Raw genomic sequence first — 9,033 nt, 5'->3', positions numbered from 1 at the left:
TTCCTAAACTTTTTCCTAAGCCAAGCGGCAGCATCGATGGACTCAAGTGTGGCAACAGTAGTGAGGTTGGCCCAGGATCTGCTATGTATAAGGTCGCTATGGGTTGGTACTGACTCGATGACACCTAACAACAACAACGACAAGCTTTTTGCATGGAAATCTGTTAGTTCTTTAGGATAAGCACTGGACTGCAAACCATAAGGTTGATGATTCAAGCCCACCACGTGCTCCACTGGGAGAAAGACGAAGCTCTTTGCTCTCTCAATGATTTACAGTCTCAGAAAACCTCTACAGGGTCACCATGAGTAAGAACAGATTCGACGCCGTTCAACAACAAGCTCTTTGCCAGGATCAGCACATCTGATCTGCGAAGCATTACTGTACGATCAGCATTATTCCCATTTTACAGATGAAGAAACTGTGCCCAGATAAGTTAACTGTCTTCAGACTCAGACCCTCTTTCCATGGACTTCACAGAACTGAGGGTGAAAATGCCTTTGGACTCATTCCTGTACCCAAATTCAAGACTACCAGCTGCACCCAGTCACCAGAGATGGGTCTTCTCTTTGCCTACCATATTTCCTGGGAGATTTTATGTTGTCTGGGCATGGGAGTACTTCTCTTTTTAGAAGCTCCTTTGTGGTTTTAAGAAGGAAAATCAAAAGCCAATGACAAGAAATAAAACCTGTGCCCTTTTTCCTGAGTTTTGATAGAAGTGATTTCCAGTGTTGCTAAGCCTGAAAACCAATGGCTAAGATTCCTTGTGCTACTGTTAGGGCGTTCTGGTGGTGCAATGGTTAAAGCATCGGCTACTCGCACAAAGGTGGTGGTTCTACAGCTGGTCTATGGGAGACAGCTGTGGCAGTGTGCTTCCCTAAAGATTGGAAACTCGACAGTGCAGTTCTACCTTCCTCTATAAGGTGACTAAGTTGGAATCCATTTCCTGGCATTAAATAATCCATTTCCTGTCATTTTTAGGTGTTACAGCTGAGATGCCTAACCACAGACCTGGAGTTCAAACCCCACCAGCTACTCTGTGGGAGACAGCTCAAGCTTTCTGCTCCTGTAGAATTTGAGATATACGGTTTCGGAAACCCTATATAGGCTGGATATGAGTCTGAATTGACTGGAAGGCACTTGAAATGCAAGGACCAAGGAAGCCAGGGGAGCGCCTGACAGGCAGAGCATTTTTTAATTTTCCCGGTAGATGGCAGCATTGTGCAGCTGATGCCTCCTCTACTGCGCGAATCCCACTTTTTCTGGTTCTTGTACTTAGCGGCCAGACTCGGGTATGGCCTCCCAGAGGCCTGCTGTGTCGCACCGCCTGCAGATGGTCTGCGCCAGGCAGGTCACAACAGGTCTGAATCCACAGTATGGGACGGACTCAGGTGCGTGTGTTTTTATGGCTCTGGGCATAACCGTTGCTTTGGATAATTAGCCCAGTTCATTTGATTTTTTCCCCCTTCTTTACCAAGAAGAAATATAGGAAAGGTTGATAATATCCGTCATTCAAATAGTTTTCTTTTCCCCACTACTTTTGTGATTTGAATTTTATCCTGTGTCTCATCCCTGTGTCTGAGTTGCTGCTTTCTCTTTTGGGTTCTCCTGGGAACCGGGCTCAGCGTTCTCGAGCGATGCTGATTTTAGCCACTAGGGGGCAGTATTGTCACGTGTTACTAAGTAGCCGGTCCGGAAAGGTGGAGGGCTGGTACTGCGTGGTCCCTGTCCTAGACGTGACCTTGGGACCGCATCTGATAGACTGCATGAGGCAGGGACAGTACCTCTTACTGACTGTGGGCTCCTTCATGGTATTCTGGACCAGTTCCCTCGGAGACCTCACTCCATCCATCCTTTCTCTTCTTGCACGCTTCTAAACGTCTCCAAACATGTTCTCTCTCCCACTATCCTTTAACAGCTTGAAGTAAATCTCATCTTTGGAAAACAAAACCCCCTTGTGTTCCTAAATCCATTCTGATATCCATCCCTTAGGGTAGTCACTCCCTAACAACACTTTTTGTTGGCCAACTTCCTCAATTTACTTCATACAATTTCCACTTCTGCCACCCACCCACTGTGATTGAGTTGGTTCCAACTCTCCGTAATCCTGTGGGACACAGGACTGAACAGCATTTCATTCCTTTGTGGTTTTGGTTGCCATGAGTCAGGGGCGATTCGGTGGCACTTAACAACAACAATCGTGAAGGCAGCCACATTTCTAGCTTGAGATACAAATCCATCTCTTCATTTTGCTAGGAGATGCCCTGAAATAATCAAGGCGATTAGACTGATGATTGTGAACAATGTTTGTCCTCATCTCCAACCAGCTCTCATGTCTCTCACTTGATTTCTCCAAGATCAGAAAATGTCTTCCTTACCTACAGATGCAATCACTGAGCCACATCACTCCTCACCTGCTGTGGAAAGAACCATATCTGGATACAGGATCTGAACCTCCTGTCCCACCCTCGGCTGACGGGTCTGAGGTGGAATTCCTGAGTAAGGACCACAAAAATGGGCTGGTCATGGGTAGACCAGAGTCTTCTTTTGAGACTTTGGGAGTGATACACTGAAAAGAATAGACTTGTTGAAGTATGGAGAACTGACCTGAAAAGTCATGTAGATTGGGGCAGGTATGAAAAATGAGTAAACTGAGTGAGCTAGCAGAAGATAGAGCAGATGCCCGAGGGAGTCATGAGGATTAGACAGTCGGAGAAAATCTCCGTTACCCATTTCTCAAGAAATCCAATAGTACTCTGCTCTTGGATTCTGCAGGTTTTTAAAATATTCTTCCAATAGCATCTTTATTTTGAGCCAGTCCAGAATTGTAGTGAATTCATGAAAAAGCAGAGGGCACTAAAAGCAGATAAAGGGAAGACAGACAGCAGACAGAGTTTTGTAGAAGCTGGGGAGATGAAGGAGTCCAGGTGACTCAGTGGTTAAAGTGCTTGGCTGGGATCTGAAAGTTAGTGGTTCGAGTCCACTAGCTGCTCTGTGGAAGACAGATGTAGCAGTTTGTTTCCATAAGGATTTACAGCCTTAGAAACTGTATGGAACATTTCTACTCTGGATTGCTATGAGTTAGAATGAGCTTAATGGCAATGAGTCTGGTTTTTAGTTTATGTGAGAAAATACAAGTGGTGGTTAATAGGTGTGGTCCCTGCCCTCAAGAAGCCCCCAGCCCTTCAGTAAATAGAAGCACCTCATAATAATACTAGATTGTTGTTGAGTTCCACTGAGTTGGTTTTGGCTCATAGCAACTCTGTCTAGATTTCTGAGGAGCAGCTGGTGGGTTTGAACTGCTGACCTTGTGGTTTGCAGTCCAGTGCTGATCCACAGTTCCACACCAGAAGTCCAAAATACAGGGAGGAAATACTAAAATAGAGTTCTGTGAAATAGGAGAGCCCTTGTAGTTCAGTGGGTGAGCTCTCCACTGTTAACCGAAAAGTTGGCGGTTTGAATCCACCAACAGATCAGAGCCGTGGGAGAAAGATGTGGCGTTGGCTTCTGTAAAGATGATGACTTTGGCAACGCTATGAGGCAGTCCTGCTTTGTCTCACAGGCCCTTTATGAGTCAGAATGGACTCAGTGGTAGTGAGTTTAATGGTGCAATAAGAAACACAGAAGGAACGGTTAATTTTGCCTTTGATGGAGGTAGGACAGAGGCAGAGGGAGTTTTATCGGCAAGGTGCCTTTTGAGCTGGACTTGGAAGCATGAGTAGGAGTTTGCGGGAGAGAGAAGGATTTGCTTTCTAGGGCGTGGTCATGGTATCTGAGTACGTGGTGTAGCAGGAGTGGGGAGGGGAGGGGAGAGTTTTGGTAGGGCAGTATAACTTGAGTGTGGGTGTGTACAGAGTGGGGGGTCAGACCAGCTGATGACAAGGAGAAAGCAGGTGAGGGTCAGAATGTGAAGGAACGTGGATGTCATGGACTTCACCCTGAGGACACGGTGGAGCCATGGTGGCTTCTAGCAGAGAGTTGTGTAATCAAAGCTGTGTCATGAAGGACAATTGGGACTGAACCGAGGACATCAAAAGGGAGGAGAGGAGTCCTGGTGTGGCGCTGTTGGATAAGCACTGGACTGCTGACCTCAAGGCTGGCGGTTCAAAGCCACCAGCTGCTCCTCAGAAATCTGATATAGGGACTGACTGCAGGGACTTAACAACAGCAGAGAGAGGAGAGATGAAAGGAGGTTGATCAAGGTCCATCTCGATCTCAGCTGCCGTTTGACTAACTCTCTCATCATATCCTGGAACTGAGACTGGGGGTGGGGCATGGATGCGGACTGATTCCATCATGCGGCTCAAGCAGCTCTGATGAACCCACGCATGGCGGCAGTATCAGCAGCCGCGGTCGGTGGTTCTGCTGCGGTACCACAAGGTGCTGTACTCATTTATTCATTCAGCACATATTCACTGAATACCCACTATGTATAAATCCAGTGCTGGACACCACCACAGCGAGAAATTAGATGTGGCCACTGCTGTCACGGAGTCGCTGATGAGTGTGGGAGACAGCGATTAACCAAGTAGTTCCACAGTCGAGTGTCTGGATCTCCCACTTGGAAAGAAAAAAAAACAACCCCATTATTCTGTGAGAGTGTAAAACAAAGAACTCACTTTGATGTGAAAGACTATAAGACTATTGGGAGTTCATCTGGTGAAAGGAGAAGTGGGAAGAGGAACCAGCTCCAGGAGAGGAAGGAGAATGTGCCTAAAGAACTGAAAGATCAGGTGGTGGTTGTTCTTAACATGCCGTCGAGTAGATTCTGACCCATAGTGACCCTGTATAGGGTTTCCAAGGAACAGCTGGTGAGCTTGAACTGCCAACCTTGCAATTCAAATGGCTTTGCAGTCTGGTGCATTAACCCACAGTGCCACATCAGGACTCCAGAGTAGCAAACACCAAAAGAGAATGTGAGATGAATTGGTGAGGGAGGCAGAAACCAAGACCTGCCCATGTGTGATGTTGACGGTGGAGGCTGGGACTGTACTAAGGACTGGGGTCAGGTTGATCTCTGACTGGAACATCGTTGCTGGGAAGAGGAGGTTTTTTCCTGATCAGTCTATGTGAACAGTAGCCTAAATTCCTAATGTTATAGCTTCTTAGTGTGCTCTCTCTCACACAGCCATTACTCCTAAAGCATACAATACTGGCTGCTGTGGGAGAAAGCTGCAGTCTCAGCCAGGTGCTATGCCTAACCCATCTCTCCCACATAACACCAGATGAACCCATCAAAATGTTCAACAGTTAATGCTCATCAAGATGAACCTACAAGAGCAGTGATTTTGGGGGGGGGGGATGGTGTCTTGACTTCATTCCTGGGAGACTAGGAGACTTCTAGGCCATCATTCAAATTGCCTTACCCTATGCAAAATTAGTTTGAACCACAAACTTGGCAATTCAAGGTCACCAGCCACTCCTTGGACACCCTATAAAGGGGTTGTTATAGGTCGGAACCGACTCAATGGTACTTAACAATAACAACAATTCCCAGAGACATTTGACCTGCTGCCAGGAACATTGTCCCATGACGTCCTTGCTTTCAGAGAGCGGGTGCCTTCTTGCTTTATAGCTACAAAACAGAAAAAATAACTGCCTGAGTGATTGTTCCCAGAACAAAACTGTGTGCCGGGATGACTTTTAGACATGAGAGTGGCTGGTCAATTTTAACTTGCAGATTTCATTGCTAGTAAAAATTTCAAAATTCTGTCTCCCCAGGCTTACTGCTACATACTCATGGAAAAGAAATGGATAGGGAAGAGGTATACCGCAATATTAGTTCAGTGCTGTGAACTGCTTCTGTATGGCCTTTCTAGCCATGGTCTTGTAATGTTTACAAAATGATTGAGTGGGGCTATGCAAATACGATGTGTAAAACCCTTGCAGAAATTGGGCAGTGCACTATGACTATGCAAATAAAGTGATTGTGGTTTCAAAGGGGATTTGTCAGTGTTGCTGTCTTGCTAGGCTTCAAAAGACCAATCTTGCAGAATTTTAGAGGGGCTTCACCAGCATTCAGAGGAAGGGTCTGGAGCAGAATCCATTCTTTGGACTAAGTACCAGGGTCCCTGCACTGAGAACCTCCTAGACCCAGATGGAAAATAGGATGCTGAGGACAGCGAGATATAGCATCAGTGAGCATGCCTGGACCACAGTGTGGTCCAGCAATTGCCTTTGGGCAGAAGACTTGCTGCTGGAGCTAAAGGCGTTGTAACACTTGTGTAGGGCAACAGAGTCCTGAGCGTGCTGCTTGCAGTGCTTACATGCCTCTCCCTGCCCCAGGCAGTAGTGTGACAAGAAAGCCCTGCAGGCCTGGGTAGTGGGAGCCAGCAGCAGGGACTTAGAAGTGGGAGATCCTGGCATTGAGGCCCCGTGGTGGAGCAGATATCTTGGGAGCCATGTGGATCCCGCCCGAACAGCATGATGGTAGCCAGAGGAAGAGATGCAATGAACACAGCATCTGGCCTGAACCACAGCACACTGGCACAGTGATAAAAGAATGGTCATCCATAATTTGGGGAAGGGTAAGCACTTCTTGTTTGGGAAGCTATTGCTATTGTTTAATGTTTGCTTTATATCAATAATATGTAAAGGCTTTTGCTTTTCCAGTACTGTATCTGGCTTGATCATCGAAGAACATAGCACCCATGTTGTTGATGTTGTTGTTAAGTACCATGGTGTTGGTTTCGACTCATAGTGACCCTGCATAGGGTTTCCGAGGCTGTAAATCTTTACGGGAGCAGAACGCCTCATCTTTCTCCTGCGGAATCGCTGGTAGTTTCGAACTGCTGACCTTGAGGTTAGCAGCGTGATTCGTAATCACTATGCTACCAGAGCTCCCATGGTATGGTTTTATGCCTATATTTCTCTCATTTCTTGAAGTTTAATGGCTGCCTGGTAGTTTGTAGCAGTTTGTCTGCCTGCGCAATGCAAATGGACAGACATGCATGTGCAATTAACCATGCTTATCTTTGAATGGATGCGAAAGCTGGACAGTGAATAAGGAAGATTGTAGAAGAATTGATGTCTTTGAGTTGTGGTGTTGGAGGAGAATACTGAAAGTGCCGTGGACTTCCAAAAGAACCAATAGATCTGTTTTGGAAGAAGTACAGCCAGAGTGCTCCTTGGAGGCCATGATGGCTAAACTTCGTCTCTCATACTTTGGACATATTGTCCGGAGGAAACAATCGTTGGAGAAGGATGTCACGCTGGGTAAGGTGGAGGGTCAGAGAGAAAAAGGAAGACCCCCAACGAGATGGATCAGCCAGGTGGCATCATTGATGGACTCAAGTGTGGCAGCGGTAGTGAGGTTGGCCCAGGATTGGACATAGTTTCGTTCTGCTGTGCATGGGGTCGCTATGAGTCGGTTCCGACTCCATGGTACCTGACAACAACAACATCTTTGAATGGTAGAATTCCAGTTGACTATCTGAACATTTTAAAATAATGTTTTCCAGATTTTCAGCTACACACAAATTATTTTCACTATTAGAACATGGGTCTCGCCAATAATTAAAAAAAAAATAAACAAGTAACAGTTATTGAGTAAATACCAGATGGGAACATCTCTGTGAATTTGTAACCCCACTCTAGATCAATCCAAGTTGTTCCCAAATGCAAACCTTGTTTTCTGCAGGCCGACCTGGCTCTCCCCTAGTGTCAGTGAAGCCTGCAGGGGCAGGTCTGCTATGTGAGGATCCCATATGGCCACAAAGAGGCAGGTTTGGGATTAACCTTTACGTTGGACTCTACCCTTGAGTTCTGCGCCCTCCAGAACTATTTCTACTCACAGCTACTCTCTCTCAAATTCTGCCACTGGGAGATGTGTCAGGGGTCCCCAAAACAACCTCAGGTTTGATGATTGACTGGAAGGCATTGCAGAACTCAGAAAAGCAGTTATACTCATTGTTATGGTTTATTAAAATCTGCAAAGGAGAAAGGTGCATGGGAGCCCAGGAAGAGTTCATGTGTGCTCCCAGTGGTCCTTACCCAATGTGGCAACATCTAGGAGTATTGCCAACCTGGGGACTTTGGTGTCAGGGTTTTTATTGGGATCAGTCATGTGGAAATGGAGCATTTGCATGACTGGCATCAGCTACCCAGTCTTGATTTCCTGCAGAGGTCAAACAGACTCAGCCTAACCCATGTCTCCAGGTGAACCAAACCAAGGTGTGCATGAGGCCCAAGGTATACAAAGATACTCTTATATGACAGGATATTCCAAGGGTGGGTTTTTTTGTTGTTGTTGTTGTTGTTGTTGTTTTTATCCAGGAGCAGGTCAAGGGCCAGTTCTTCCTTTAGAATGCTCTGGGTTTGCTAGGTTAATCCTTTATGTCCAGGGAATTCAGGCCCTACAAGCTTGTATCTAGGTCCCTTCTGTCTGGATGTCTTGGGTACTTAGACATTTCCTGTTTTTTACTCCTTTCTAGACCATGGGGCTTGCGTCAGGCAGGAAGTCCCTGCTGTATTCTCCTCCTGGTCTGACACACTGTTCTCTGAGGAGAGCTTGACACTCTTACTGTCACGCCTGTACCTCTAACCCTGTTCCACTTCCCTCACAAGGTCTTCACTGAACATGGGTGCTGCTGTGAGTCTGATTCTAATTCGATTTCAGACCCCTGGTTAGCCTGGGCCCAGGCCCTTTATTTCAGTACAATGTCAGATGAATGCCACCACCTTGAATGCAGGCTGCAAATCCTAAACATAGATGAAGGTGAATATGGCTAGAGATTTTGGTTGACCAGAAGTTTATGTGAAAGCACAGTGGATTGGTGGTTGAGCTGAGTTTGAATCTGTACTTAGTTATTTCCTAGCTCTGTGACCTAGAACAAATTATAGTTCTGAGTTTAGTTATCTTACCTGTCAAGTGGCAATATTAAAGTGGACCAAGGTTACCCAAAACCCATTGCCACAGAGTTGATTCATTGTTGTTAGGTGCCATCAAGTCGGTACCGACTCATAGCCACCCTATGCCCAACACAACGAAACACTTCCCGATCGTGGGCTAACCTCACAATTATTGCCATGTTTGAG

The sequence above is a fragment of the Chrysochloris asiatica genome, unplaced genomic scaffold, assembly GCF_000296735.1.
Source record: "Chrysochloris asiatica unplaced genomic scaffold, ChrAsi1.0 scaffold00115, whole genome shotgun sequence".
In the NCBI taxonomy this organism is placed as follows: Eukaryota; Metazoa; Chordata; class Mammalia; order Afrosoricida; family Chrysochloridae; genus Chrysochloris; species Chrysochloris asiatica.
Note: the sequence above shows the minus strand (reverse complement) of the source record.